Source organism: Canis lupus, chromosome 34 (genome assembly GCF_048164855.1).
Source record: "Canis lupus baileyi chromosome 34, mCanLup2.hap1, whole genome shotgun sequence".
Classification (NCBI taxonomy): Eukaryota; Metazoa; Chordata; class Mammalia; order Carnivora; family Canidae; genus Canis; species Canis lupus.
Genome location: NC_132871.1, coordinates 10,967,501 through 10,976,709, shown reverse-complemented (window position 1 = coordinate 10,976,709; position 9,209 = coordinate 10,967,501).

Below are 9,209 nucleotides of genomic sequence, written 5' to 3'. Positions count from 1 at the left end.
GAGACAGAGGGAGAGAGAATCCCAAGCAGACTCCCTAGTGAGCTTGGAGCCTGATGCAGGGCTACATCCCATGACCCTGAGATCATGAAGTGAGCCCAAAACAAGAGTTGGACACCTAACTGACTGAGCCATCCAAGTGCTTCTGTATTTTGGGGTTTTTTTTTGTTTTTTTGTTTTAAGATTTTATTGATTTAGGGATCCCTGGGTGGCGCAGTGGTTTAGCACCTGCCTTTGGCCCAGGGCGCGATCCTGGAGACCCGGGATCGAATCCCACGTTGGGCTCCTGGTGCATGGAGCCTGCTTCTCCCTCTGCCTGTGTCTCTGCCTCTCTCTCTCTCTCACTGTGTGCCTATCATAAATAAATAAAAATTTTTAAAAAATAAAAAAAAAAGATTTTATTGATTTATTCATGAGAGCCACAGGGAGAGAGGCAGAGACACAGGCAGAGGGAGTAGCAGGCTCCCCGGGAGGAGCCTGATGTGGGACTCAATCACAGGACCCCAGGATCACAACCTGAGCCAAAGGCAGCCGCCCAACCACTGAGCCACCCAGGCATCCCTAAGTGCCCCTGTTCTACATCTTTTTTAATGTATTATATGTGAATTTTTGTAGAGACTCATAAGATTTATACCACAGTGTCAGGAGCATTCACTCCCTAACTCAAGATAAGGCCACAAAAGAACCAAAACTCAGATGGGTGACAGCAGAATCCATAAATGACCCTAGAAAATACTTAGGGAAATAAGAAACCCAGAGCTTAAAGCAGAGCATAAACCACAGCCTTCTAATTCCAAGATGATAGTGGGGAACATCTGTTTACCAGTTAAATTCACTGTCATTTACATGAGGGAGTACATTTAATGGACAAAGCATTAAGATCACTGAAGGATGACATGTTTTGTTTGCAGTAATGTGTGACTGAGCAGCCTTTCCAACCAGCGCTCAGTTATGTTGGACATAACTGAATAGCCCTGCGAGCCCCTCCCAGTACATCAAACCCTTGCTTTTGCAAGCCTGTGTGTGCCAAAGAAAACCAAGCTGCTCTGGATAATCCATGCTATGATCCCAGGACCATAGAGCAAGTGGAAGATTCTCCTTGGAGATACTAATGCTGAGGAGCCACAGAATCTAAAACCATGAAACTAATAGTCTAATGACTTGGAGTTTTTATGGTTATTTCAATCATCATTTAAAAGAGATAGAGCTACAGAGAACTTTCCTAAACACCTTGACTAATAAACTGTCAGTGTTTAAACAACAATTACATTATGAAATGGAAATTAGCTGTTATGATCAAGCCATATGGCTAATATAATTGATTAGTTCGTATTTTTAAGAAGATGGAAAGCACAACTCGAAGAATAACTGAATAGATTTTATGAAATTAACTGGAAGTGATAAGTTCTATTTTGTTGGACAGGTTGGGGATTTTTATGTGAAGAACAGAGAAAGAAAATTTTCCATTATTTCTGATTTTGAATGGGCACTATGAATAAAAAAAATCAATGATCTGACTAAGTTAAAAACCTCTGCACAAAATGGAAAACAAAATTGATTAAGTTAAAAACCTCCTTGCACAAATGGAAATTTGCACCTATATATGCCCCAATTTGCATATATATATATATATATATATATATATATATATATATACACACACACACACACACACACATACATACACATAGGGCAAAGAGACTTTAAAATGAGAAGCTATGGCCGCCTGGGTGGCTCAGTAGTGGAATGCCTCCCTTCGGCCTGGGGCATGAGCCTGGGGTCCCAGGATCGAGTGCATGGAGCCTGCTTCTCCCTCTGCCTGTGTCTCTGCTTCTCTCTGTGTGTCTGTCATGAATAAATAAGTAAAATCTTTTTAAAATTTTTTTTTAAAATTAAATGAGAAGCTATACAAACATCCATAGCTGATAGCATGAGAAAAAAAAAATGGCTCTGGGTTATCTCCCTATTTTAAAAGTACACTTCAGTGTATTTGGAATAACTCTACAGCTTTATCATGCTTTGACCGTGTTTTATCTGCAGCCCTCCTGTAATACATGACAATTTCCTACATTGATACTAGAGAAACTGAGATGTATTTACAGGAAAATATCCATGGGCCTGATGGAGACAGGTCTTGAGTTTTTGAGTGGCAAATGGGGCACAGTTCTCAAAACTGAGTGTCCTGAACCCCCTTCCTGAAATTCATGCTAGGCTGCAGGTCTGGATTGAATCTCTTCTTCTGTTGATCTTTCAATCTGAATGAAAATAAGCCCTAATCATTCTCCCTGAAAATATCTGTCCTTTGGGGTTTCTCTTCTTTGTTTAGGTTTTGTTTAGGGGTTATTGTTTGTGCTACTGTTTTTGTGAATAGTTGGTTCTATCCTCCTGGGTTGCCAGTGCAAAGTGCTTCAACACATGTTTCTTTTAACTTTCCCAAGGATCCTTTAAAAGAGGCATTATTATCATCATCCCCATTTTACAGATGAGGAAATTAAGAATCAGAAAGGTTAACGAATTTGCCCTTAAAGAATGGTAGAGACTAGAAAGAAGACAGATCACTTTTAAGCCTGCATTATTTCCACTGGGTCATATGCAAAAAGAAATTCGTTCATTGCTTTTCTTTGCGCTTTGAAATGGGTTTCTGGAAGGTAGAAGTAGCTAATGTTTCCTTAAAGTTGAATGAAACAAAGAAAGAAGAGAGAGAGAAGGAGGAAGGCAGAGGGAGTAGGTATGGGGGAGGGAGGGAGGGAGGGAGGCAAAGAAAAAACAGGTTTCACAGCAAAACTGGAGCAGAAAGGCACAAATGTGGGACCTCAGATTATTGTAAGTGAAAAGGAATTTTTCTCAAATTGTTTTTGCCAAAGCCTGCCTGGCATTTTTTAGGTCCTTTGGCCTACCTTTGACCACCCACTCCTTTGCAGTGCTTTATAGCTCAGATCCTGATCAACTGGATCTCGTCCCACCCGTGCATTAGTGTAGGAGAGAGAGAGGATCTTGGGTTTGCCCTGATGTGTGCATAAAGGGAAATGACATATGGTGGGCCTCCTATAAGGCACATTGCCTTCTGTGTGACATGAAATAACTCATGAAGCAGGACTATTATTCATCCCCATCATACGGAGAAGGACACTGAGAAAAGTTAAGTAACTTGCCCAAGGTCTCACAGCAAGTAAATGGAGCAGGTGGAAGGGAGGGCTCAGACTTGGCCAAGAGGACTCCCGGGAAGGGGGGCCAGTCTCAGGCCCATGCTGTGTCACTAGAGCTCTCCTTAGTGATGGCCTGGACTCTGTACAGGATCTCAAGGAAGCTACTGATGGTGGGGCAGATCGCTGAGAGAAGATGGAGGGGGTGGGGAAGTGGGCCCAGGGGCGCGTGCTTTTGCAGGGACTTGAACTGCAATAGTCCAAACCCTTCTTTACCGATGAACCTTAGACAAGCAGCTAGACAGAAAACCTGAATCCCAACTTCTAATGACCCTTTGCCACGGGGTTGGGGATGCATGTGGGGGCATCTGCCCACCTGCCACCATCGAGGTCCCTGGAGCTGCGTGAAGTTCTGGCCCACTAAGAAGAAACGTGGCCCCCCACAAACACCAGTGGCACGTTGTCAAAAAGCCCATCCAGAGTGCCAGCCTTTGAAAAGGTGAGGCCCCATTCTCCCCAGAGCAGCATCTGGGGAGCCAGCACTTTTCAGAAAATCTCCAGATGCTTCCGGGCAACCCAGGGAAGCTTTCCTAGCCGTCGTCCCTGTCCCCGGATCCCAGGCCCGCAGGTCGCACGGTTGGCGCGGCTACCGCTGGAGAAACGTCGGGGCCCCCCTGCCGGAGCAGCCCCCCGCGGGCCCCGCCGCGGCAGCCGAGGCCGGTCCCCCCTCGCTGCGTCTGGCCAATCCCGGGCCGGGGCCGCTCCGACCCTCGCCGCGCAGCTCACTCCCTCCGCCGCTGGAAAATCGCAAAAAATGCAAAATCGCAGCAGAGGTTGCGGGTGGAGGGCCGCCCCACCAAGGCCCGGCCTCCCGTGCGCGCGGGCGGAGGCCTCACCCTGAGATGCTCTGGTTTGTGGGACTGAGTGCGGCTGTGATCTTCAGCTCCAGTGTCTTCACAGATGAAGGGAGATGGAACCAGAGGTGGCCGTGAGACCAGGAATGACCACCGGGTCCAAAAACAACGTCTATTTCCCTTTCTTTTCTCTTAAAAAAAAAAAAAATCCTCTGGCCCAACAGGGTCACGGACTAATGCCCGCAGAGGTGGCCGAGACTGGAACCTCTCGTGGATTTTCCCAGGGCGCCGGGCTGGGAGAGGGTACAAACCAGCAGGCGGGACCCCGCGCCCAGGGTCCCAGGATCGCGCCGGGGGCCTGCCCGGGTTCTGAGCCTGCAAGGCCGCAGCGGGTCAGGGTCCCGGGCCCGGGGACAGTAGAGGCACCAGGCGGCCCTGCGCAGTCCGGCTCTTGAAGCCGCCGCAGCGTGAGCTCCCCGCGGCGGGACGGGGCTCTGACGTCCTGACCCACGAGCACCGGTCGGGGAGTGTAGGGCCCTCAGCAGCGCAGCTCGCCACTTTTAGGGCCAAGTCCCTGGGCATCTGCCACCCCCTGCACTTCCCCACCACGCAGCAGTCCCCGTCCTTGAGCCTGAGGAAGTGCGCGGGGAGATACGCGCGCTCTCCGAGGAGCTCAGGTTAGCACAAGCAGAGGACAAAGGCCAGAAATGCGACGGGTCACCCACCGAAGACGCTTGCTGCGACTTCGGAACCACAAGTGAGGTCTGCCACTTTTTCAGTTTTCGGTGTTAAAGTTTCCAACGCACCCGGCCCTCTGGGTCCAATCTCCAGGATAAACGCCAAGGACTACTAAGAAGCCACTTTTAGGTGGGACTTGGGTAAGACCAACGAGGAGCATGTCTGATTGCAGGCTTTCAGGAGTCGGCTAAGGAAGGCGGATATACATGGGAAGGGAAAACTGGAAGATTCCAGAAGCTTAAGCTTGCAGTTGTCAGACACAGCCAGCAGCCCCAGTCCTCTGGGTCAGCCGCTCTGCCTCACGTGGAACCCTTCCAACATCCCACGGGTTCCTACGGATGCGTCCCCACCTGCAGGTGCTCAGCCTGGGTTTCTGTGGGTCTCCCAGGGTGCTTTCCCGGAGGGGTGGAAGGCGCAGCTCCTCTCTGGGCCCCTCCCCCACCGGCACCTCGGACCACAGGGCTTTAAACATTGTCACTGCACTCGATGCGAAGACCGCCCACGAAGCGGTCCCCACGAGCTCGGGCAGCGCGAGGGGCCTGCGCACCGGCGCGCCGAGACCCTCCCTGTGCGATCACAAAGCGCAGCCCTTACTCTTGCCCATAAAAGCAAAACAAAAGCAGCAACAGAGGCTCAGACCGGAAACTGCCGAGCAGGGCTCCCACCCTTGCCCGTGTCCCAGCCAGACCTCCTGCCCAGCGGGCTTTCTCCTAGGAACGCGGGAGAATTAGCTACAATGTTTGTCGTTTACTGACCGCTGACTTCTTGCCAAGCAAACTTGAAAGGGCTTTATTTCTCCAACAAGCTGCTCACACAAAACAATTTCTATTATTATACCCATTTTACAGAAGAGAAAACTGAGATGCAGAGGTCTATTGGTCATTTTTTACCTGAGCTCTGGCCAGGAAAAGTCCGACCGGCTGCTTTAATTCGGAACGTGGAGGTGGAATGTGGTCCGCAGGGCTCTCCTGGGCTCCCCGATCCTTTTTTTCTCCCAGGTCACTCTCCAGCCAAATGTCTCCAGGATTTCCAGGGCCACTGCTAGGGAGCAGGCAGGGAGAGGAGGGAGGACCGGGCTGAGGACTTGCAACCTAGAGACAGATTCATCTCATCTGGATTCTAACCTTGGCTCTGAATATTTTAGTTGTGTGACCTTGGGTGAGTTGTTTAACCACTCTCAGCTTCGGTCTTCTTGGCTTTGAAATGGGAATAATGCCGAATACAGGCAGGCAACTCCCCGTGAGGGTTAAATGAAGAGTCTTTTTCTCAAGATAAAGCTTTTCCCTTCCTTTTTTGCCTCTCTGGAAACAGAGCAAGCTGCACCTCAGACTCCCACTCCTCCTTACCTGCTGCCTGCCTCTGCCCAGGCATGTCTGATAGAGCCTCCTCCCTTGACCTCAGGCCTGGACCTATGACGCTGGGGAGAAGAGCATTCGGGAGCCTGTCTGGCCCTGGAGGCTCTAAGAGCAGTCACAAGGGAGGGCGAGGGTGGCTTAGGAAGGGAGCAAGGCCAGGTGTGCAGACTCAATGCCTCTTCCTATTAACCAGAACAACTAATAGGCAAAACTTTAAACTCCTGTGTGAGCTTTCCACCTACTAACTCAACCTTCCCAATGTCCCTTACGGTAGGACCATCCCTATTTTACAGATGAGGAAATCAAGGCACAAAAAGGACCGGTAAGTTGCCTGTGGTCACACCACCAATTAATGACAGAGCAAGTGTTCAAACGGGGAGGCTATACTACCTCTCACCTTCGGGAAAGGGTGGCGGTGGGAGGGGAGGAGAAGGGGAGGAGGACACTCAGAACCTGAGTCTGCAAGATTTCCCACAGCACCTTTAGGTCGGGAGGCTTACAGACCACAAGGCCCTGTGTGTCCCTGCCCCTTCCTCCCCTCCTCCCCTAACTCCCAAAAAATCTGGAGCCCACTGCTGAGAGGCATCTTCAAATTGCAGCTCTCTCCTGCCTCACCCCCAGGACGAGACCTGCCTTGGCCTTACTGGCCGTGAGTCTGAGGCTGTCTCGGCCCAGCCTCCCAGCTGCCTCCGTCATCAATCTGTCCGAGACACTATTCGGCCTCTCTGGGTCCAGGTCCCTCAACTCTGCAGGCCTGGGGCTCTTTGCTCTGCTTGTGGACCTGGTCAAACTCCTGGGAAACCTCTGCCCTCCCATCCCTCATCCCATTTCCTCTCCTCTAGAGACCTGTGGGGCACAGGGGCCTGTGCAATCTCTGGTCCATTCTTTTGCCTCAGGTGGGAGTGTTTCTTGGTGGATCCAGAGGCAGTGGAGAATTGGGCTCTGAATGATGGATGTGGGGAGAACCCAGCCCCTCTCCCAGCCCTGCACCTGCACAGCACCACAACTGGGGACTGTGCCCAACCAGACCCTGACAGCAAGTCACTGCCTCAGGGGAGGCCCTGCGTCCCTTGCCTCCCAACTGGAGAGGGCAGTTAAGGCTGGCATTTCCTGACACCTGGTTTCCTCCCCCAGGAATTGAACCTGTCTGGCCTCGCTGGCGGCAGCCTGCTCACCCTCCCAGCCCCGCCCTGGGGCTTCAGGAGCCGTTGACCTCTTCTCCGCCCCCTCATGTATTCATTCTTTCAATCAACAAACATTTACTGAGCCTCTTCCGCTCTTGGCTCTGGAGGTCCTGAGCTAAAACCTAGTGCTTGCCCTCGCCCCGCCGTTGCAGTTCAGGCCAATCCAGGAAAGAGCGGGAATCTCTGACCCGCAAGGGGAAGACATCGAGGAAGGTCGCCGGAGGGTCCCTAGGAGTTGGGGGGCTGGAGAGGCGGATGGGGGTGCCCCGAATGGCCCCCTGGACCTCCCCTCCAGGACGGCCTGGCCGTCAGAGAGGCCGCGGGGGGCGGGGGGGGCGGTTGGAGCCTGACTGAGGCCGCCCCGCACTGGTCCCTCCAGGCGCCCCGGGCCGCGCCACGCTAGGGGGGGGGGGGGCTGCGCCGGGCCGCGCACTGGGCGCTGGTACCCCACTTCTGCTAGGTGCCCCCCCCCCCGCGTCCCCGGGGCCTGCACGGTCCGCGGGGCTCAGAGCGGGCGGCGGGCCGTGGGCGCAGGAGGCTCCGGCAGGCCGTTGCTGCCCCGGCCCTTGCCCCTGCCCCCCTTTCCCCCTCATTTCCCCCTTCTCCCCTTAGTTCCCCCTTCCCCCCCTTACCCTCCCTTATTCCCTCCTCATCTTCCCCTTCCCACCCCCTTCTCCCTTCCCTCCCCGTTCCCCTTCCCACCCCCTTTCCCCTTCCCTCCCCCTTCCCCTTCCCACCTCATCCCCCCCTTCCCTTCTTATTCCCCCTCATTCCCCTCTTATTCCCCCCTCATTCCCCTCTCATTCCCCTTATCCCCCCTCATTCCCTCCTCATTCCCTCGTCATCCCCCCTCATTCCTCCCCTTCCTCCCTCATTCCCCCTTCTCCCCTTCCCCCCTCATCCCCTCTACTTCCCCCTTCATCCCCCCATTTCCCCCTTCATCCCCATTTCCCCGTCATCCCCCTATCCTCCTTCACCCCCCATTCCCCCCTATTTCCCCCCTCATTCTGGCCTCAGTGGCTCCTGTTGGGTTGGGACCCTGCAGGGAACACGCCCCACCCCCTCCCGCGGCGAACGGCCCCTGGCTCCGGCTGCAGCGACTCCGACCCAGCCCGGGAGAGGGGAGGGCGGGGAGCCTCGGGGCGCACTGGGGCGCCCCCCCCCCCAGGCGGTGGCTTTGGAGCCCCGCGCGCCTGCGGAGCGTAGGGGCGACCTGTTCCACCCCCACCCCCGCGCCGGCCGCTGCCCTCCCGAAGCGCGGTCGCCCGTCCGTGCCCTAAGCCCTGGTCTTCTGCGCAGAGCGCGGGAATGGAGGGTGCAGAACCCGGGTGCCCCCCCCCCCACGACCGCGGGTTCTCGGCCTGGGGGCCCCGCCAGGGCTGAACCTGAGAAAGCAGAACCCCTTCAGGGCCCGCCCAAAGGGGGTAAGGACGCGTCTGGGAGAGGCCCCAGGACGGGTCGTGAGTGGTGGGGGCCTCCCCCCCCCCCCCCCCCCGCGGCCTCCCGCACCCCGCCTCCGCACCCCAACCGCCTACACCTAAGCCGCAACCTTCCGCTGGCTCAGGGGGCCCGGGCTCGTCCTGTTGGCTCAACACAAAAGCAGGTCTGCCCCAAGGGTGCCCCCCCCCCTCGGAGGGCAGCTCCCTGGCGCTGGAACCGCCCGTGTCACCTTTTGAGGCCCAGCCTTCTGGGACCGCTGAGCAGAGAGGCTGAGATCAGGAGCCAAGGCTCTGGGGCGCCGGGGGTTGACCCCAGTCTACCATCAGAAAAGGTGTCCAATGAGAGACCCCTAACTCTGGGAAGTGAACAAGGGGTAGTGGAAAGGGAGGTGGGGGGGTTGGGGTGACTGGGTGATGGGCACTGAGGGGGGCACTTGGCGGGATGAGCACTGAGTAAACTGAACTCCAATAAAAAATAAAAATTTAAAAAAAGAAGCAC